Raw genomic sequence first — 23,184 nt, forward strand, 5'->3', positions numbered from 1 at the left:
AATTTAGCAAGACCGTACTAAGTCGCAGGAAACAAACGGTTTTTACGAGTATTTTTTGCAGTTCGCTTTATTTTATACCGAAATTAAATGCGTTTTCCCACACCATCTCCGCTTAACGGTACAGTTGCAGTTTGTTTCAACATCCTTTTTACCTAAACATTAAGGACTATTTTTTTATATTCGTCGTTACCGAAATGCTCCAACGGTGATGGAGAATCACTTAAACGATAATATGACAACATGGGCTCTTAAAGGTGACATTCGGATGATCAAGGAAATTGACAGATACGGCGGCTAATGTAGTTGGCATCCGAATGTCACCTTAATAAGTGTCGTGAAGTATACAATATTTCCACCTGTACTTCGAAATGCATCCTGTAATATTTTCACCTGTGCATCTGCATATTTAATATTTAAGTAGGTCTATAGGCTTAAAAGTGACCGCCAAGTTTTTGGCTGTAATTTCTAGGAAAAGTAGGTAGGTACTTAAACCAGTCTACGATTTTTTTCTTAGACCCCTCACTAGACTAATATGGCATCTTCTTCTTCTTCCTTCCCTTATCCCATACGACTTTAAAATTCAGCCCAAGAAATACAATACAGGTTATTCTAAGACAAATTAGTGAAGTCCCAAACCAGGAACGCATAGAGCTTCTAAAGCTTTAAAATCAGACACAGACCGCCGGCATATCATATTGCGTAAGAAATGCAAATTTAGCGCTCAAATTTGTCGCAATCCTACCGGTACCTGATACCGGTTTCGAAGTGACGTGTTGGTATAAATTACCGATATTTATGGAGATAAGATTTATTATGATTGCACAGTTATCGCAAGTAAATTGTTTGTTGAGAGTGTGCCTACGTGTCGGTTTACTGTGGGAACTACATTTGGCATTTAATATTGGGCGTTTCGACCTTATTAATTATGCTTCACCCAGATTTTGCCTTAATTTGTCATTTATGTGTAATGGTTATAACATAAATAAAAGATGTATGTAATTGGGAAGACATAAAACTAAACTGTTACTGTCAGGTAATTTAAGGAACACCATGTCCCATGAAAATATACCTATATTAATCATTTGAATGTCCGGGGTCTCCACAACTTTTGACCTTAGGGCCTTGGCTCTTCCGCTTTCTTTCCGCGATCGCGTCCCGAATTGTAGAACCTTTGGCCCTCCCACTTCTATTCCCCGGGAAGTAGAACGGAGACCCGTGAAATCAATCTTTCAGTCTAAAATACCAAGTTCGCAAAAGGAAATTTCTTATTTATCATTTGCCGTAATACAGATACAGATACAGATAAAGATACAGATAGTTTATTCATAACGCCAAGTTATTAATATGTCTATGCCAGTGATTACACTAAAGCAGATACGCTTGTCCATCAAGGCAAGGTCTGGTTTTGCATTTAGGTTAAAAGGTCAGATGACAGTCACTTTCATAAGTACCAACAGACCAACAGTTCCGTAATGTTGCTTATCTAAACTCAACGAAATGACATTGTCTGTCTCAATTCCCACGCCAATACCTTGTTTTTTATATTTAAATGCTTGCCAAATAAAAATAAATCGCGTCGCGACCGTTGCAGTATCGCAAAAATTCGCATCCTCAATCGAGACGTGTCAGTTGATGTGACAAATTTGTAATGCAACGGACGACGCAACCAAATTCGTATTCTCAGTCGTAAGCTGCATGGACATGTTTTTAGAATTCTGTAGAATAAATATATGTTTCTAATTCTGAGGCTCAATTTCTAAGATAAGTTCAAGCACACCTCCTTTTCGTCGCTTTCCTGGTTGCACCCTAAAAAACTACGCGTCCAGTTTTTGAGACAACGTAACTTCAAGGATTGCCATCTGGCCACCTAACCAAGTCGGGAAACGAGGCTATATTTTGATTAGTGTTCTTTTTAATGTTCTTGGACCGAAGAGAGAATCAAATCACCCATAAGACATGAATCTCATTTGGATTGGTGCAGGGCATACGGACCGGGGCTGCGTTTTATAAAAAGTAAAAAGTGGCGCACTGGCGTAGTTATATTATGCTAAGTATGGCAATATATAAATGGCAGTGCTTTAGAGAAAATTACTTTATGGTCGCTGTTATAGCGTACTACATTATGACATGCTATAGGCTCGTCTTTTACTCAACGTACAGTGTCAGAATGTGACCATATAATCGGTGGTGGCTCATTCATTGGCGAGCCGGACCTTGGATCCGTTTTGTTTCTGTGACTTGCAGGATAAGGTGCACAATTACCTTTATCAAATCAGACAATCCGGTGGACGACTTTCCTAATATAAAACAACTACGGAATCTTCAAGAACGCACCGACACACTCTTGCCCAATTGGTATTTTTCTTGTGATGTGACAATTCGTAACGCCATGTACGGATTGGTCGCGCCCATGGGAGCTCAGCCCCGAACTGCTGACATTAATACTTCGCATTTGACACGAACTCCTTGGCTGCTATACTATTGGTTGTTATTATAAATTGCTTAGGTGGTTCAAGATAAAGGAGACTGGATGCACATATTCATTTTTGTCTCGAAAGTCAATAACATTGGTGAAATAAATGATCACAATTTCGGTATAAATTATCACAACCAGAAATTGACCCAGGCCTAGGAACCTTTGACTTTCTAGAACAGTAGATACAACTTTGGCATTATTGCGAAGGTATACGTGACTCAATTAAATAGTAGTATAACACTTTATTGTACAAAAATGAAAACAAAACAGGAAAAAAAAACATTCGTCATTAGTACAAATGCGAACTTATCCCCCAGTTAACCTTTAAGCAATAGGTACCTAAAAGTTGTAGTTACGAAAATGCAATTTTTGCTTTGGCGTACCTATCTTGAATTGTTTAAATGTCAATTTGTCAAAATTTTCTCCAAATCGTATACATATAGGTACTTAGTAAGTAATAATATTATACGATGGAAAACACGAGCAACGATACAACTTTATGTTCGTTAAAACATCGAAAATTTGGGCGTTCTTCGCTTAAAAATACAATGACACATCTCTTGAAACTTAGCTATTATTGCTTATAACTTGCACCGACATATAAAAATCGACTCTCCCACGGCTATTACAGCAAGTGCTTTATCCAAGTGCTAATTGCATATCGTTTTTGCCCATATTCATTTTTTCCTGCTATCGACTTTATCTCCCATTGTTTAAAGTCAACATCTGTACAAAAAGATTTGGGAGATAACTCCTTCTATACAGAGTGTTGTGACTCAGCGACACTCACGCGGAAATCGATTTGTTTTTAATGTCGTTAATGTGATCGAAATATCGTACGATTAGATTATGAATGGATAAAAAACGATCGTAGTTGGGTAATCGTTTGGACGCGCATATTGTAAATAATAATTAATGTAACGGAAGAACTAGGAGCTTTGTAAACTAGTAATAGAAAGAGTACACTAAATGCAGATAGATGAAGTGTTTAGGTATTTACTAGCTACAAACAGAGACATATAAAATCAAACAAGAATAAAACCAGAACAAACACGACAATAAAAGCAAGGAATGTAGAGTTTAGAATGAAATTAAAACATAAATAACAATGTGTCGCAGCAAAACAAAGAGGTTGTGTTTTCTGGGGTAGTAGTAATTAATACACTTCACTCTTTCGGACAAAGAACTGATATTCTGCTAGAAGATTATTTTTCATAACACAGATCCTTTAGCATAGCGAATCTTAACGGTTCACCGTTGACATCGCTATAAAACAATTTTCTGCGGGACAAATCAGGTCCCGTACAAAATTGAGAACCCTCTCTCGAACGGCACACTCCACTAAATTTGAACAAATAAAACATTGCTAAAACAGAAGTCACCCTCTATTAACCGTAACAAATCTAAAGCGCTTTGATCCTTGCAAATATTTCGTTGTTCGCGAACTTCTTTCCCTTTTTGTTTTGTCAAAGCATACTTGATCCGTCCGTTAAATAAATTGTTCGGTTATCGTTAGTGGCGTTTAGGAAAGTCCACGGAAGCTGCGGAGGCAAATATTTGAAAAGTTAGGACGCCGGCACCTGTGGTCACCCTTGTATTGTCCTTTTAGGAGTGTTATAGAGCTGATACTACTCACCGTTGCATTTCAAATCAAAAATAACCTTAAAAATAATCTGATCCGATTAGGAATTCATATTTCTACTTGCGTTTAGTAGCAAATGTATGAACTCGCACTAAACACTATTAAGTGTGTTAATAGGCCGAGGGAGAGATACCTCATATAAAAAACTCATGAAAATATTGATTAGGTAGTTGGCTGATTAAAGAAGCAATTCAATTATTTTAAAAGCGTATAAACATACTAGGACTGATAAATATTTAGATATCTAAATAGGTACTTAAAACCAGTGACGAAAAATTACAGATTGCTTGATTTTGTTTTGCAGAATTGGATAGTGATTTCGCAACTCTATATTATACACCTCCCCAAACTACAACACAAATTCACCCACTCTTTTACCCTTATTTTATTTCGCGACTCAATACATTCTCTATTTTGGTCCTTCGCCTCGAGTGTTTGCCCTTTCCCTTTGAGTTCTGAGGGTCGGCGAGAATACTAAGCGAGCCCTTTGCGAGGGTCTTAAGTGTCGACTGGCCATTCTTTTTGCTATTTTATTAGTTGTCCTTTGTCGAAAGGAATTAGGCACTTTCGGAGCGTTGCACTTAGTTGGCAGAAGTTTTAATTAGGTTTCTAGATTGAGTTGGATTGCTTTTTTTGTAGAGGTTATAAATTTTTTCCGCAATTGGAGAAATCACGAAAAAATTACTTGCGTGTTGCTAATACTTTTATTAAACTTAAATAAGGTCACCACTAATCATCAGTGGCCGTACCTATGCTTGTTTGCAATCAACGTGGTATAAACATAATAATCTGAAAAGAGGAAAGTAGGTTTTATGTTAGGGATAGGTAGGTACTTTAATGTTCTAGATACTTCCCCTTGAAACAAGCTTTTTGATTTCGGTTCACCGAGTACTACTCTCTGTGTTAGGCAAGTTCGCAATTTTTTTTCGCTTAACGAAAAACTATCATTCTCAAAGTGAAACTACGTTTTACTAAACGTCACTTTTTTGCAAATCGCGAGTTTACAGTTTGAAGCGAACTTGTACTCATATTGACAGGGATTTCAAGTTGATATTTGGTACTTAGCAGTGAGCTTTGTTTGTTAACCGACTCCAGCTTTATCAGTAACCGACTACCACAAATTGTGGGACAACTATTGTTTTATTGCTTTTTGATAAGCTGCTGAGAAGGGCGTTTATGCTATCTTAGATAATATTTCATTCATGTTATGTTACATAGATAATATCAGTTTTATACCTTTGTAGTAACTTCTTTATACCCCGCGGTTGATATACATTTGATAAAGTACCAACAAACCAATTTACCTTAATTACTTTGAACAATGCGGTGTTAATTAAATTTGAGTTAAAATACCCGTACCTATCTACAAAGATATACTTATCACATAATATATGAAACAAACTTCGTCCGAATGAATATACATATATATCAAATAGGCATCTATTTACATGTCAAATGGTAACAAAGTCTGTCACATACACTAACTTTTTTTTACTGTATGTACATATGTAGTTTATATATTATGACGTCCGACAAACAGGTGTGTATCTGTTGTCTATCTTATTAACACAAAAACAAAAATAAAAAGGCTGATGAACCTTTTTAAAATTAACAATATTAACATATTTTAAATATATTCCTTATCTATTTAGGTCGGTATATATATGGCTAGAATACCTAATAAATACCGCACATAGATAGTCCTAGATGGACCTAGATTGAGGTTTGATAATTCACGTGGGCGTCACATATTCCATTCAAAACGCCGCAAGGGAAGAGTACATTAATACGTTCGTAAGTACGTCTCGTTCACCAAGCGTGGCACATTATTTAGTCGAAGTACTGTACATTATGGTATTTAACAATATCTAAATGCTGGCATTGTCTTCAGCATTAGACACGGGTGAGGTTATAAGGCGAGCGTGGGTGTCATATGGAGGTGCTGTAGAGTATGTGTTTTGGTTGCAGAAAGGACGGTACCTGACCTGATGTAAGCTGTTGCTGTGCAGGTAGAAAAAAAGCTTGTATGATTAGTGACGATTAAAAAGGTAGGTGTATACAAATAACTAGAGTGCTAGTCGTTGATGCAAAAACTAAAGTAGGTACTAAAGGACAACAATAATGCTTAATAATCCGTTTGAGGACAATTTTTGAACGGTATTAGATCAATATTAGGTATTATAGGGTATTTTCATGGAAATCCATACGATTTGACAGTTCGTGGACTAATTAGCCTAAAACGGTCTAAGAAACTTATTTTTTAAAATGAGAGATTTAATTTAAACTGGTTATCTGTGGACTGAAATTGCGAAAATTATCTAATCTCCTCTTCCCCCGTATTATTATACTCGTATGTACCTACAGGTACAGGTACCGCTCTTGTAAAGGAATTGGCGTAGCAAAAGCGACTATCATCTGTTTTCTAACCAAGGGAAATTAGCCTCCTCTATCCTTCCTACTCTTTGCCCTAGTCACAGGGAGAAATCGCCTAGGGCAGGTCGCAACGGTCTCCAAGAAAGCTTTGTAACATCATAAGATTAATTAACATTGCCTAACGTGTACTTACGGGATGAAACCCCGACAGTATGGTTCAGACGCTCAAGATTGCTGTCTACGTTTGAAGACGGTTTTGGGTAGGCGTTTCAGTATGTTAATGGCTTTGTAAGCAGTTTAATCCTTTTTGTGTAAGGTGCTATTTAGTTGATGTTAGCTGTTTTAACTTTTGAAACTTTATGACGTTCCAATTATCTAACGGTCTCCCATTCATATTTCAACTCGTAACACACAAAAGCAGGCAATGCTCAGTGAAACGCGGAACCTCTGCAAATCCGGTAAATTTTAATTAGGCACCTTTGGCTATTCAGTAAAAGGTTTTTGCGGAGTCTATTTCAGCGTGGCAAGTGAAATGTGGCGTATGAGAATGGAGGCCTGCGGCTGTAGCGCCCACGCTTAGATGCTCTTATACATCTCCTGTCTGGCTGGGGATAGGGATTAGGCTGATGTACAGTGAACGTTTGAAACGTTTTCAAAGATGACAATCGTTGATAGAAAGATAGAATTATGGACCCGGGTATGTCGTTAAACTACGTCCAAAAGAGAGGTATGGGCACTGTGAATGTCATTTCGCTTTGTGTGCATCAACAGATGTCATTCCAAATTAATTTTTAACAAGCAGAAACGTCTGCGATCGATGCTATTAAGCTTAGAATAAATTTAAAAGTGGAAAAATTACTGCCTTGGGTGAGACTTGAACTCACGGCCTCTGGAACTGGAAAAAATAAATAAATTTAAAGATGTCATTCCAGATCTAGAGCAGAGCCCAACTGGGGTACCTTCACCTTACAGAAAACCGCAGCCAAATAACACTATGAGCATAGTGTTGTGTTCCTGTCGGTGAGTAAGGTTTCCAGAGCTCAACGAGGGTGCGGAGTGTTAGGGTCGGCAACGCGCATGTAACTCCTCTGGAGTTGCAGGCGTACATAGGCTACGGAGACTGCTTAACATCAGGCGGGCCGTATGCTTGTTTGCCACCGACGTAGTATAAATAAGAAGTATAATAGAAAACGCCAATCAACACTTAAATAATGTACGGAAATAGTCATGTGTCTTTTCGTACCATCTTCTGTCTTTTTGATAAATTTTTCCTTTTCCTTTGGCGTTTGTCCATTTATGATTGTTATTTTGGCTAGGCCCCCATTAACTGTAAATTTAGTATAAAACGTTCTAGGCGTTTGCAAACACAAGTTGTAGTAAGTTGTAATAAATCAAACAAGCAAGAATAAATAAACAAAAACAGTGTACCTGTGTTAATGCATGTCTTAGAATTAAGTTAAAATGTAGACTAGTAATTCTGTATAATTACCTATATCTGTATTTATAATAGTTTTCCTCACTTTAATACTTATAAACCACAAGCATCTTACCTACTATCTAAGTAGGTAGCACACAACTAGTATCACTGTCCCAATTTACCCATCACTACGTCTGCAGTCGCCCTTAAAGCCCGAAGCGCAGGCCCTTACGCGGATGCAGCCCAACCTAATAATTTCTTAATGTCATGCGCTTTGAAGGGAATTATTGTTTTGTATTAGAATAATGGTGTACTCAGATTGTTAAGTATAGATTAGCGGGTAGCTGACATATTGTACGTAGTATAACCGTTCAATTGTGCTGATAGCCTGGTTTAGGATAATGGTAAAACGTTAGAATACTGCGTTAAGACGTGGAACGACGCAATGAATTACAATGTTCTTGGAACCAAACATTTTTTTTAAATTATTGCGCCGCCACACATTGGTTCAAGGGCGGAAAAAAGTCCATATTTTACAGGTCAGCTGACAGTCATTCGTATGTCTTAAATCTAAAAGTAGAATACTTGTGCAGGCCTATAGTGAATGGATCTTCATTTTGGTGTATTATTTATTTGTAAATTAATTCACCGAATACACATACATATTCTATTTTTTTTATTATATTATACTCAATTTATAATATTGCATTTATATCTTGTAAACCATTTTTGATAAGCATATAACCATTTTAAGATTATGTGTTCATTATTTTGTATTTTATAATATATTTTTGATGACTTTATAAATTGCTTATATTTTTCATGTATTTCTATTGACAAAACATGATTTAAAATGCCAACCTATCATAAAAATAATTGATTCCGCGCTCCCGTACAACCTGAACCACTGTGCGCCATCTGCGTTAAGCTTTGCGCGTTAAAAAACACTGATCGAGAAAAAAAACAAGTACATTCAAAATACATTAACAACTTCTTAATATCTAAAATTTTACTTATAAAATAAATTACAATTAAATAAAAACCGGCCAAGTGCGAGTCGGACTCGACCACAGAGGGTTCCGTACTTTTTAGTATTTGTTATTATAGCGGCAACAGAAATACATCATCTGTGAAAATTTCAACTGTCTAGCTATCACGGTTCATGAGATACAGCCTGGTGACAGACGGACAGACGGACAAACGGACAGACGGACAGCGGAGTCTTAGTAATAGGGTCCCGTTTTACAAGTTGTGTACGGAACCCTAAAAACTAACATAAAACTAACAAAAAAAGTCCCCTAAGATCTGTTCCCTGCGGTAGGATGCCCATAATGCTGGCTACATTCCCCCACTGAATCGCAGTGACGATTCTTTGGCCAAGGCCAAGGAATGAGCCAGCCCTTGGGTCTCTAGTGGTGTCGAGGAGCATCTTATCTTTAACTCCCAACAAACTCTCAGCGGACTTTAGTCAGTCCCCAGGCACAACACCCGCCTGGAGAGAGTACTCTATATCTCTTTTGCCGCGTCTACATTCTGCATAGGCAATATTGCAATTGCCTTCATACTTAGCTTCGTATTAGCTAACATTTGTTTATCAAGCAGTAATGCACCTTCAGTGTGGTCTAAGTGTTACTCTATGTTTAGGAACGAATGGTTTATGGATTTAATTGGCAGGTGAGCTTTGGCAGCCAACGCTAATTATGGATAGATTTATCCCAATTTGCGAGACTCGGGTCTCTGTCAACTTACCGGCTTCAGGTCAGCCACACTTTTGTTCTACCTTTCATGGTTCCTTTCGAGTTGACAACGAGCTGCAAAAGTGTATACTCACTTTATATACATGTATGCACTATGTGGACATGGTTGTAGCGTGCACTGTCTTATTACCGTCAAAGTTGTTTTCAACCGTCTTGTTAAAAAAAAAATAGTTTGACCCTCTGTCTGTCTGTTGTAAGTCTGTTTTCAACGTCAATTTGTAGTAGGTACCTATCTTAAGATACATCCAGTGTGCAGTAGTGTAGATGCAAATAAAGGTGACATAAGGATGTCAACTTCACCCGCATTACTGTTGCGACATTACTGCGGTGGCGTTGATGCCGCCGCTGTACTGAACATCTGTCAATTTCCTTGATAAAATGACTGACGGATTGAACATCACAATCGCGGGAGTAATGGAAATTGAAAATACAGCAGCGTCATCAACCCCTCCGCAGTAATGTCGCAACAGTAATGCAGCTGCCATCTGAATCTCAATAAGGTGCATCCAGTGTGCAGCAATGCATATACAGATATGTAGAGCGCGTCAGTGTGCGGCGTGACATCTACGAGTAGACGTAACTTTTCCCAATCTGTGCATTAGGTTTGGACCCGGCCGTAAATATCGTTTCGCGCAAACGCAGGTTTCGCAGTGCATAATTACTCACCAGGCACTTGGGCTCGTGGTTACATGAATTAAGAGCCCTTATGCATATTGTGACGCGAAAATCGATTAGGTATACAAGACGTAAGTTCGATATTCGTTTAATAATTATCCTATTAATTTCCAAATACTTTATGTCTTACATTCTATTTTTAATCTCAGAAACTAATATTGTCTTCGGTTACCGCAATAGTTACTCATGAAATAAAACTATGAAAACGGATTATATCGACCCGATACTCACCCGTTGACCACAAACGCTGTAAAGGGTTCGAAACGTCGGGATGTATTATAAATTCAATATACGCGATATAATCCGTTTTCATGGTTTTATCTCAGAGACTAACTCAACAGTTTGGTTGCCTGATCTACTATACAAACTGTCCAGTCAAACAATTTTAAACTTTTAGTTCAAAAGCAAATATTCTGTCTGTCTCTTCTGCAGTGTTAGACATAGTTAAGAAGGTGAGTTATTAACCAGATCATTTAATTTCGTAAATCCAGAATACCGACAGTAAAAAAAAACATTCAGAATCAGTAGGTCCTCTTAAGCATTAGCAATAAGTTTGATCGTTGGAGCCATTGAACAAGTAACTTATTATGTTTACTTTGCATACTTAGGACATTTGAATAAGCTGCGCCGTGACCATTGACATGTTATTCTCTAAGGCCATTGCCTTCATACTCATCAGATTATTAGTATGTTATATTGGTAAATGTTACTTACATACGTGTACCTACCTATAAGATGTAATTATTGACGTAATACGAGATGATTATTGGTGAGTGAGTTTTGCGTAAGTTTTTTTTAATATAGAAAATTTGCCAGTAAAAAAAAAATTGCCCTCCGGCTGGGAAAGAGTCAACTTTCGGCCCGCTGCGCTAAACGAAACTGCCGCTTTCCGGCTCAGTTGAACAGAAAAATAGTATACACACCTTGACCAGTTAATAAGAAAGACAATACATTTCTTATCTTCCTTAGGTACTTTAATTTTCCCAAATGATGAATTTTGCCGCTACAACAACAAATACTAAAAAGTACGGAATCCTCGGTGGGCGAGTCCGACTCGCACTTGACCGGTTTTTTTCTCTAATCTTGCATCCGCATCCGCCAGCTATCAAACCAAACAATTGCCTAATATGATTGATGAACAAAATATCACCAAAACATGTCGCACAAACGGCCAAAACAAGTCGGAAATCAATCGGCTTCCACTAAACTTACTGCATTTTCCTCTTACCCAATCAATCTAATATAACCCTAATGTCCATGTGGTTAAGGTGGGTAGGTTTTTTCGTATCATTTCCGTCAAAGTCCCTCTTTTAATTGCGATCCAATGAAGCGTCTCTAATTCTGCCATCAGCTGTTACTAAGCAGAACAGGGTACATGACTTTCGATTTTAATGCAAATGTGTTAGATAATTAGCTATAAAAAGACTGATAAGGTCATGTGGGGTAAGTAAAACATAGTTAATTTTACTCGGGGCAAGATAAACAGTATGAGGATTTCCAACAAGTGTTTCTCTTGCCCCAATGTTTCTCTTACCGCATCTAACCTTAGGGCCACTTGCACCATTCACTAACCCGGGGTTGTAAAATACATACAATCAGTTATAGTACAGTGAGAAAGTTAGTATAAAACTTATTTGGTATAAAACTTTATTGGTTTAAAAAAATGTAAGTAAAAAAAATAAGTGTCGTTATCAGAGACATTTCTGGAGAAGCGCTCGCTGTTGGCCTAGTGGCGGGAGCGTGCGACTTTTAATCCGGAGGTTACTGGTTCAAACCCCGGCTCGTACCAATGAGGTTTTTGGAGCTTATAATGTCATATCATTTGATATTTGCCAGTCGCTTTACGGTGAAAGAAAACATTGAGAGGAACCCGGTGACCCGGGTATGTCCTTAAACTACGTCCAAAAGGACCCGGGTATGTCCTTAAACTACGTCCAAAAGAGAGGTATGGGCACTGTGAATGACATCTGACGCTAAGGCATATTGTACCAGGTAGAGCACTAACAACCCCGTATAAACAACGGAATATATTAACAGAAATTTTTATACATCCCTGGTGCAGTCCGTCTTGGTGTACTGTATACCTGTCTGGGGTGGGGCGGCTAAAACCGACTCATTAACCTGGAAAGAGCTCAGCGTGCACTCTTAAAAACAATGTATTTTAAAAAGATCCGTTTCCCCACAGAATCATTATACCATCTAACCGACCTATTATCAATAAGGAAACTATATATTTTACAAATGACCTTAAAAAAACATAAAACCAATTCTTACAGTGCCGACTATGACTCCAGAAGGACAATAAAAAACGTTGCTAATATAACTAAAACTAAAACCAAGTTTGCGCGCTCACAATACAATGTGAAGTCTAGTCACATGTACAACAAAGTCAATAGGTGCCTAAACATTTACCCAAAACTTTACTACGATTGCAAATCAACAATTACAAAATGGTTAAAATCAAAAAGCTACGAGGAAATAGAAGACTTACAAAAATAAAATACAAAATACTATATGTTACTAGAGATTCACACATCAACATACTAAATACATACATACATACGCACGCACACACACACACACACACACACACACACACACACACACACACACACACACACACACACACACACACACACACACACACACACACACACACACACACACAAACACACACACAAACACACACACAAAATTACTGGCTCCTTTACTCCTTTTTTAATTCCTCTAATTCCTTTTTTATTACTGCATGTCTAACAACCCAGTTATTCACTTAGTTTCTTTAAACAAATGTTATATATAAAATTTTAATTGTATACATGTTTATATTACTTAAACTAGTACTTAAAAAATGTTTCGTGTAACAATCTGTTAATTAAGGAAGAGCGGTGTTGCCCAACACAGGCAAATTTTGCTTACCGGGCAGCACTATCCCCTACTTATAGACACCTGTATATTTTACGAAAATAAATAATTTTAATTTTTTTTTTTTTAATCTCGCTTTGTGTGGTAGGGCACAGGACAGCGGATGTCATTCCAGATCTAGAGCAGAGCCCAACCGGGGAGGTACCTCCACCTTACAGAAAACCGCAGCCAAATAACACTAGACCCTCCTAATAGTGTTGTGTTCATGCCGGTGAGTAAGGTTGCCAGAGCTCGAGGGAGAGGAGTGTTAGGGTCGGCAACGCGCATGTAACTCCTCTGGAGTTACAGGCGTACATAGGCTATGGAGACTGCTTAACATCAGGCGGGCCGTATGCTTGTTTGCCACCGACGTAGTATAAAAAAAAGAGGAAACCGGACTATTTAATCACAATAAGGCCTTGTTTATCCTCTGGGTTGGAAGGTCAGACGGCAGTTACTTTGGTCAAAACTAGTGCCTACGCCAATTCTTGGGATTAGCAAAAAGCCGGGATAAATAAATTGAATTTAATAATGTGTTTAATTTTATAATGGAATTTAATTGATTATTTAATCCTTATATTTTATTGATTTTTAATGTTATATACGAACTGAATAATGCTTGACATGTAATATTTAAAAATATTATGAATAAATGTCTATGTCTATGTCTACCGCAAGGAAGATGATGAATTGATGATGGTATCAGAAAAATATCTGACGACTAATAAAATACCTTCCTAGAACCGTAGTACATAGTTTACTTGTACTAGGTTATGATCTATCGCACTCGCAGCCTGCAAAGTTTCGGTCCCTCCGATAACACACTTAGCGGGGTCCAATCAATAAAACAAGTGACTGCCGCCGGCCAATATTATTTGCCCGTACGTGATATTATTGCCCGTAAACTTTCACGTTCGTTATGGGTAAATAAAATTAATAATGTTAACAGTCGGCAGAAAGCGTAGTAAATGAGGTTTAGATACTTTAGTAACTAAAAGTTTAGTTTATTTAATTTAGATTATTGAACATTTTAAGGGTTAAGTACCCATATTAAAGTATTGTAGTTCAATAATTAGCGGATTTAAAGTAACATACTTAATTAAAATATGTAATGTATCGATATGTGACAGTCATTCATTCATTTCATTTATTCATTCATTTACAACATACATTGTGTTTGAATAACAGATATTTACAGGATTAAAAATAACAGTCTAAGGCTAAACTAATATATTTAGGATTATACCTATGATTCACCTATAAGTTTGAGTTGCACCAACTGATTTACGAAAGCTAGGCCGATTGAATATTCCTATTTCGGTGGGCATGGCCTCCACTTACAGAGCGATAACTGTACGGTCAACGATTTGATTTCTGTGCCACTTCGTACCTACGAAACTACAAGATTTTCCTTGACTGTACCTATAGGTACATACATTTAAAGTTCGTAAGTAACTTTACTTGTCAGTGGTGGAGATAGCCGGTATTCGAGGTATTTGTCGTCGACAGGCCGTCCTGGCACCTGTCTTCGGCAGAATGCTTGGGGCGCCTTGCATTACGGGCACATACCGACCCTCTGGCATCTTGAGTGATAGCTTTGGTTGGGCTATAGGGTCAGTCGTATTTGATGGCGGACAATTTCGCAGTCTCTTTAGAGTCCCTATTTTCCTCTCTGGATATTGATATTATGGTAAATATTTTTATACACTTTGAAGTACTCGTATAATGTAGGTGGCTTTTTATAGGAAAAGAAAAGCCACAACCGATTACAGAACCTCCTCCTTCTACCAAATTAAAGTCGGTTAAAAATATGCTAGATGCGTTCAAAAACTGCCAGCATAAATATGAACCCACACATTTGTATTTTAATGACTTTAATTATGTAGCAGTCACATTAACCACTTGTCTTTAACTTTTTATTATACAACACGGAATATAATTGTTTGTATTTTTTTTATAGGTATGCCGATAAACCGACAATGCATCGTGATATATATGCGTCTAGCGTATGCTTGCATATGTGCGTGGCTGCGCCCACCACGATACCTATACGACAATAAAGCAGTGCATAACTAGCTACCGGTTGTTTCACTTGTGTCCTCGTTTACGTATCTAACACATCGTTTTTAGCTAGGTATGTTTCTGGGTTAGCTACTTCTTATAAACACACATCTTTCAAATCTTTATCAAATCTTCTATTAATCTATCTTAGTTTCTTAAAGGTTAGCTGGGAGAGATCCCTGAAAGGGATAAGTTCGCCTTGGTATACATGTATTGTATTCTCTATTTGTTATACTTGTATTGATCAATAAAGAATTTTGCTACTACTACTAATACAGACGAATGAATGAATAATCTAACTAGAGATAGTTGTTATTTTGGAATTCACTATGCCAGTCTATTTATACATTTGTCTATGATAGAAATAAACAATTACCTATGAAGTTAAATGTCTCTAAACTGTCGTCAACATTGTATTTTCCAGTAATAAATTTCCCCAAAACAGCCCTTCAATGCCCGAAGCCTCAAGCATTCCTTTAAAATAACTCCACCGTCTCAAGTGCCCACACGATTCTCAGATTCGGTTGCACCCTCTTACTTCACCCTCGCTCGTCTTACCTTGCCGCTTTTCGAAATACATATATGAGAGTGTATTTTCAATGGTTAGCGAGTCCATCGCTCAGTTGAACTACATAGTGTAGCTGTGATTCTAAAGAAGTAATTGGGTTGACGCTCATATAATTATGCCATATCATCTTGTCATATCATGTATTGGCTATCCCTTTTTATGGGTCAAGCCAGTTTCTTGTTACCTTTCGCAAGCGCCAAGCTCTTGAAGATGTGCCTCTACTCTTTTCGCCCACCCAATACTCAGGATTACTCAGGATGATGTCTATTTGGTCGTATCTGATTATAAAGAACACATGGGTTTATCAAGGGACCATAATTTTATATCCGCAACGCTGGCTTCCTTATCAGCTACAAAAAAGTCCACTTCAGACATATTTTCCTCCCCCGTGGATCACCACAAACTGCGTTCAGCGCAGACCGCGCTTATTCACCACCTCCTATCCGAAATCAAATTCCGAAGATGATTTGTTGGAACCAGTATGGTTTTCCAAGCTTTGGCGACTCTGTACGCTACCTGAATATTGGATCTGGTGCGACAAGGTACCGCGGTTAGGGCGACCACTGTCGTTAAACGACACGAGCCGTCGCTTAGTGTCGTGTCGTGTGTAATGGCTCGGAAGCAAGCTGGGGAAGATTTGTCGGGAACAATCTGGGAAGAAAAGATAGTTTCTGTTAAACAAAGACTGTCGGATAGTTTGCTGCGGGAAAATGTTTGCTATCTTTGAACTTTCTAGGACGAAGTTTATCTAACAAGATAATCGACGATGATTTGACGTATTGTCTAAAAATGTTCATGGATATGGCAGGTATTTTTCATGGATTAGGTTTTTTCATGGATTTAGGAAAACTGTTTTTAGTTTAGGTAATAGAAATTAGGGGATAGGTAATATTGAACTACAAAATTTCACATAGACAAAAATAAGTCATTGACCTAACACAATATGTTTTTTTTAAAAAGGACATACTGCGAACTTTTCGATACGTATAGGAGCCATATTGCCCAGTATCATAAGTTAAATATCAAATCAAACAACAATGCAAAATTGTCATTTCTAACGCTTTTTAGACGCTTTTTAGCTTTCTGCCCTTATCATCTGTAACAGAAACAATTGAAACTCGAGTGGCAACAGATTCAAGTAAATCGAGCGAATAATCCGACCATCCATCACGTGGACACATGACGTGACAGGAAATAGAAGCCCGAACGGTCAATACAAACTGGCCAGCATTCTGATAGTTTTAATGACATTACGACTTTGGGATTAGAGTTTTTGGAGACTATTTTCACAGATTGCAGATAAGATCTTTGAGGTAAAAGTAGGTCGGGAAAAATGAAATCGCCGGTGAGTGTAATGAAAACAGGTGCACTGAAAGAAATGTATGTATAACAGTTCAGTATTTAACAGAATTTTTGTTACTACTTACACAAAAATTCGGACTTGCGAACTATGTCTTACACCGGCTAACAGTTCGGCTAATTACCTATTGTTTTCAGTGTGACGCTTTTTTCAATATTTCCTTGTGTACTTGAGAAAACAGGCTTTCAAGTCACGGAAGCGCTCATTTAGCTTTCGGTTCAAAATTAAGATCTGACCAAGCATAAATTGTTTAGCCGCATGTACGGGGTATTATTAGCATGTAAGTGGTGTTCGCACACTGTCGTCCATCTTCGTCTTGTACATGATCAAATAGCGCTCACTTGACTTACTCTGCTACAAGAAAAACATGTCTTGATACTTTACAGGCTGTGTTTTCAACGTCCCAGCTGAATATATCATACCATAAGTATTGAATAACGATTGTAGAGGGCCTAACCGGTATAATATATCTTGATACTTTAGCAAGTATTTATTTTGTATGTTTTGCATTCAGAGTTATTTTCCCACCTAAATGAATAACACAAATTTGAAAACATTCCCTCAAGATTTAAAAAGAATACTTTTTAGGGTTCCGTACCCAAAGGGTAAAAACGGGACCCTATTACTAAGACTCCGCTGTCCGTCTGTCCGTCTGGGTCCGTGTATGTCCGTGCGTGCGTCCGACTCGCACTTGGCCGGTTTTTTTATAATATACGCCCCTACCTTACCCTACCAACATCGGTTTCTATTTTCTAGTAAATTTGGTGCTCTGTAACATTTATTGTAAACGTCATATTCTTAGAGGAATTTGACCTTTATCAATCAATCAATTTAATTTAATTCAGACATAAATATCCATTAGATTGTTAGTTACTACACATTAACAAGATTATTTGTATTGCCGTTTCCATACTGTAATTGAACTATCCAAATGAAACCATCCTCATGAAAAAAATAATGCTATCGAACCTTATTTAACACGAAGTCAAAATTTAAATGGAGATTTAGTGTAGGTTCGTACCCGTTTACAGAACTACTTCCAGTTTATATTGCCAAACCGGAGGCGTCGGAGCAGTTAGTTCACACAGACTATCAAAGCTAACAAAATATTATCATCAAAACCGTTCGAACCGCATTAAGGCAGCCTCACACCATTGAGCACCACCGCGATATATTGCCCATTGTAGCATGCTAGCCAAGTTTCTTGTTTATTGTTCCGATCGCCATGCTAGCCCGTGGGCTAACTATACTGCTTGCACCGTTCTTCATAATGATTTTAACTGCTAAGACCCCAGTATACTTAGTAATATGGAGAAGTTCTGTTTTGGAAAATAACTTCAACATCTTCAAAATCAACGGGCGTATGGTGGACTCGGTTACTGACATGATAAGAGAGAGAAAACGTCACTTTTTGATATTATTAGACAAAAACAGTTTTATTCTGCCATTATTATCATTAACCGCGTTTACATTACATACGTTCCCTGGTGCATTATTTTTAGAAATTAGTGTGTCTCGTGTGGTAAATTAAGGTTTTAACACTGGTAAACAAAAACCCGCAATTATAGGGAATATTACGAGAAACTGCGTAGGGGGCGCCACTATCACAATCTGAGGGTCTATCGCGAAACAAGAAAATCGAAATTTCGTTATCTAACATCTCTGTCACTCTTGCATATTCAAGCGATAAAGAGGCAGACAGCGAAATTTCGGATTCGCGTTTCCCGGTAGATCCTCTGTAAATAAACCGACTTGATGCATCAATGGCATATTTTATTATCTCTGAATATATACTTGTCGAAAAACTGTTACAGGCACAGTATGTATAAGTTACTTTATGCTTTACTAAAGGGGCTAGTGCTGCACTCTAGTGGCAGAACATTGCAGTAATACCCCCTATTCTTACACAAATAGTACCTACGAATAATATAAACATATTAGTGTGACGACGAGTAGATGCGATTAATGGTCAATTTTCTAGCAAATAGTGTGACTATGGTTGATCAACCGAAGATAAAGGTAATAATGCTTACGCAACGATCAATCGCAGAATCTCAATAATTTACAATAACTATTCAACACCGCGATGCCTATTTCTGTGTCACGGTAAAAATATTTATTCCAGTATATTATTATTGCAGTTTAACTCCCAAATCGCAGATTATATAATAGTTCTCCCAAAATGCTCAAACGCCTAAAAGTTAATATGTATCACTAAATTAAACATTGCATTTAATTTTTAGCTGTGCTGTAGGGCTAAAATGGTCGCCTTTTTATCATCTGTCACCATGCCTTCCATCGTCGATCGTGGAGTGTCTGTCATCCAATACATTTTTACTTTCGTTTGGCGTTCGCCATGTACGAATTGTACGATTGTCATCATGGCTAGGCTCCCAGGACTTCTACGATCGCATACTAATTAAAATGTAGTCTTGATATAATTACACACAATACAAATATACCTACAGTTCATAATTACTTTTATTACGGTAAAGTAGCCATGTTTGCTACGTACTCGAGACTTCAGGGACCTCCTTGACCTTCAAAGAGTTTTAGCAATTTTACTTGTTAAATATATTAATAACGGGTCACTCACGTATTTTAAGCCGAAAAACGCTCGACATGTTTCACTCCGTACCGAGTAGTGTCATCAGGAGCTTGCGTTGACGGACCTGATCAGCCCTCCGCGCCCGATGACTCGGCGCGGGCGCCGGTGGCGGCAGGGGGGGCGAGAAACTACCCTCATTTACGGCATTATTGTCACATGATGGGTTGCACATAATACTCACTACGTCATTCGCTAATGCATAGGCTAATCCACACTGTCCACCGACGTAGTACCCAAAACAGTTTTCCAGCTCGGAGGCACTGACCAACCACAATCACGGTTAAACTGTCACGGTCACGGTTTTTCGACTTAAAATACGTGAGTGACCCGTTATTAATATATTTAATATGTCTGTGTCTTACGGAAATCTTGTTATTAAAATTTTACTTGTTACATACAAGCATAATACTCGTAATATGATGTAAACCGCGTTTATGTCGTGACAATGCATTCCCGATAACGCGCTAATGGCCGCCTGGGCTTAAATAACTAACTATTAGGCCACGCCCACCGCTAAACGGATTCGGTTAATCGATGATCTCCTCAAGGACCGCGGTTTATTGAGTATCGATTATTATTCGATTTGGAGCTAATTTTAAAGGCTCAACCGTGGGAAGCGAGTTGTCAAGTTCACTGTGTTGGAATTCATATTAAGTTGTCCTGTCTAATTTCCTCCTTACATTAGTTACCTCCCCTTTTGTTAACGTTTTAGCTAAACACATTAAAAACAATAACCTGTATTTGTAGTAGTTAGTTTTAATAATATATGTTTGTTTTGTCCTGGTAGATCTACATTCGATTCTCATCTGAGTGAACTGCGTCGTGGATATTCACCGGCCAATTGTCTTCATAAAGCACGTGCCTTCCTAAACCTTGACGTTGGCGGAATCATCGACAATATCGATGGAGCCATAATACCCAAAGATTGATTGTAGTCCTGTCGTACGTTACCTAAGCCCTCGGATTCACCTGTAAAACTTAGTATACACTGACTGTCTGTATGTATGTATGTCCGCGATAAACTCAAAAACTAATGAACGGATACGGTTTTCACATATTAATAAAGTGATTCTTAAGGAAGGTTTAGATATAATCTGTTAAGATTTACCGGTGCGGAGCCGGGGCCGGTACACGTATAGGTAAATCCATTTAATGCAAAGAATCCCGACTATATCTATCAGTCGATTATCTATTACTTCTCCGGTTTTTCATGATAACTTAGTAATTATATTCTTATTTTATGTGCAGGTTCCATTTTTCTGTTCGCTTGAAAATTAGGTACCTTTTCAGTTATGAGTAACGAAGTCTAGGTGTTAAATTGTAAAAAAAAACTTAGCATTTTTTAAAAATACATTCTCATTTTTAGGTCCATATGAATAGCTACCGATAAATATGCCTTGCCTTTGTTGACTATGCCATAAGTCATAAAGATGGCCCACCTAAGCGGTGACGTATTGCAGGACAAATTGCTCGTATAGCTACGTGACTGGCGGTCTCATGTGCTCCCGTTACTAATAGGTCACTTTGCGGGGCATTCTGAGGAAATTGCTGATATGGAGGTAGTTTGTCGACATCAAAATATAATTGGGAACATGGCCGCACTGTACGAGAGACAGTGACAGCTCTTTGTTGGTATATTGTTGTATTTTGGCAAAGTACTGAAAAAAAAGAAGATACCTAATATCTTTAAAATGATTAAGTTCAGTTTTTATTTAGTGGAAAAGTGTTGTCTAAGAAACTTTAAAATTAAAAATTGCAACCGTTGGAAAAATAAAAAGATTCGATATCATGCATGCGATTAGGTATCATGCTTTCACGACTTTCAAGATAATTTGTGCTTCATATGCCTTTACCAAGCTGAATGATATCTCATGAATCACCACCAAGGCCTTCAAAATCCAAAGAAAAAAAAAGTAGAGTGAAGTACCATGTAAGTGAAAAACTCGTCACCAAAATATATTTAGGTACAACCTCCAGGGCGATTATCTTAACCGATCCACAGTCCAACATCCCAGTATTGATTACCGCAAAGACACTCGACCCTCCTTGTAATTGCCTATGTCACGCGCGTGTCGTCGACGTGATGGATGGACGAATCATTCGCTCGGTTTGCACGAATCTGTCGACGCGCTGTGTCATTGTTTGAGGGAAAGAGCTTCGTTTATTACTGGCTGTTCTAACTGAGCGACACTAAGGGGCGGGTTGAACTAAAACGTCTGTAAAAATTGCTAGATATTTAATTTTATGGGAATTCACATAGCTTCTCATAAATATGGAATGGACTGTCGGGTGCATTATTTCCGAACCGATATGACCTTCAAACCTTCAAGAAAAGAGCGTTCTTCCATCTTGAAGACCAGCAACGCACTTACAACCCCTCTGATGTTTAGGTGTCCACGAAGCGACGGTAATTGCTTACCATCATTACCATCAGGCGTTTCGTCTGCTCGTTCGCCTCCTATATCATAAAAAAACCGGCCAAGTGCGAGTCGGTTCCAAGGGGTCCGTACATTACACAATTTAGACAATGTATTTTTTATGTGAAACGTGAGTGAAGTCCGACTCACGCTTGACTGCAATTTCTAAAAGGTTTTCCTGTAATCTATAGGTAAAGATCTATTTTGTGTATTTTTTTTCAAAATTTTAGACCCAGTAGTTTCGGAGATAAAGGGGGGAATGATCAATTTTTGCCTATTTTGTTGAATAACTTCTAAATTATTTATCCTAAAATTATATAAAAAAATATATTTGAGATTCTCACAATGAGCTCTTTCATTTGATATATAATACGATATAGTTTGAAAAAACTTTATTTTTTAATTTTCTCATTTACCCCCTAAAAGTGGCCCCCATGTTTAAAATTCATTTCTTTATGTTACATGTCCGTCTTTGGGTCACAAACATACATATGTGTACCAAATTTCAACTTAATTGGTCTAGTAGTTTCGGAGAAAATAGACTGTGACAGACGGACAGACAGACAGACAGACGCACGAGTGATCCTATAAGGGTTCCGTTTTTTCCTTTTGAGGTACGGAACCTTAAAAATGCAATCAATTGTCTATAGGTATGTAAAGCGCAATGAATGCCAAACTTTACTCATCCATATATTCATTCCATGCTTTGTCATAAGCCAAGTCACTTATCTAATAATTAGTTGGGTTTCAAAAGGCACCATACAAAACACTATAGACTATAAAACCAACGGCCAACATAGAATGAAAACCCGATAAGCCTAACTATATTTTACAACAACCCAGCCGCAAACTAAAAGATGCAAAACTAAAGTAATCGAAGCTTGGAACTCTAATAACGTATTCAAACAACATAATCTTGCGCGTAA

Source organism: Cydia strobilella, chromosome 17 (genome assembly GCF_947568885.1).
Source record: "Cydia strobilella chromosome 17, ilCydStro3.1, whole genome shotgun sequence".
In the NCBI taxonomy this organism is placed as follows: Eukaryota; Metazoa; Arthropoda; class Insecta; order Lepidoptera; family Tortricidae; genus Cydia; species Cydia strobilella.